The sequence below is a fragment of the Lactuca sativa genome, chromosome 8 (assembly GCF_002870075.4).
Source record: "Lactuca sativa cultivar Salinas chromosome 8, Lsat_Salinas_v11, whole genome shotgun sequence".
NCBI classification, from domain to species: Eukaryota; Viridiplantae; Streptophyta; class Magnoliopsida; order Asterales; family Asteraceae; genus Lactuca; species Lactuca sativa.
In genome coordinates this window covers 7,024,276-7,025,164 of record NC_056630.2, presented here as the reverse complement: position 1 = coordinate 7,025,164, position 889 = coordinate 7,024,276, and the positions used below count along the sequence as shown (strand labels likewise).

The following is an 889-nucleotide window of genomic DNA, read 5'->3' as shown; positions in this document are numbered from 1 at the left end:
TTGGTATCTGCATTATTAAAGTTCATAGGACTTACTACTGACTCACTTTTCTTTTTTTAATCATTAGCCTTATGCAGCTCTCAAAGCTAGAGAATATCTTGATAAGCCTGCAATACATGAGACAATGGTGAAGGTATGTAGATTATATCTTATATTTCCTACACAAATATAGACAACTGTATGCTGATGTCATTATGCAGGTTAGCGCTTATCTGCTTGGAGAATAGAACCATCTTTTGGCCAGACGACCTGGGTGTAGCCCAAAGGACATTTTTGTCATTATACATGAGAAGCTTCCTACTGTATCGTGAGTATTTCTATTTCTATACATCTATGTTTTCTTTTGTGATCATCATCTATTTTTTTTTGTTTCTACAGGACTCCAACAATATCCATTCTTCTCTCAACATACGCAAAGATTTTGATGCACTCTCAACCACCAGATCCCGAATTACAAAACCAGATCTGGGCAATATTCAGCAAGTGAGTTTATAATAAATAGGAGCTACACTTTTTTTTTTGTATATGCAAAATTTGATAATATTTAATTTCACACACATTGACAGATATGAAACATGCATTGATACTGAGATACAACAAAGAGCTGTACAGCTATTCATTTTCAATAGCACACTTGCAAAAATTTTAAACTTTTAAAACCCATCTTAGAAGGACTAAAGGTTAGAAAGGAGAATTAATGAAGCTATGAGTTGAGAAAAGAGTAATCACAGCAAGGTCTCTAAAACAGACCTGCTGTTCAAAACGGATTTACTCCAAAATCTAAAACAGAAACATAGCTTTAACTAAATTTTATAGAAAACTATGATTGTTCAGGATTCCAGAACTATAAAGAACTCCTTCTAACTCCAAAGGATGAATTAAATATGAA

The 889-nt window shown here is 33.2% G+C and overlaps 1 long non-coding RNA gene across 1 annotated transcript; it reads left to right on the top strand.

Moving 5' to 3' along the window:
• Positions 1 to 229: 229 nt before the first annotated feature.
• On the top strand, positions 230 to 608 carry LOC111907746 (uncharacterized). The gene is made up of 3 exons (XR_008225679.1): positions 230 to 307; positions 379 to 483; positions 567 to 608. It is a non-coding gene; the product is annotated as an uncharacterized LOC111907746 (long non-coding RNA).
• Positions 609 to 889: the final 281 nt, after the last annotated feature.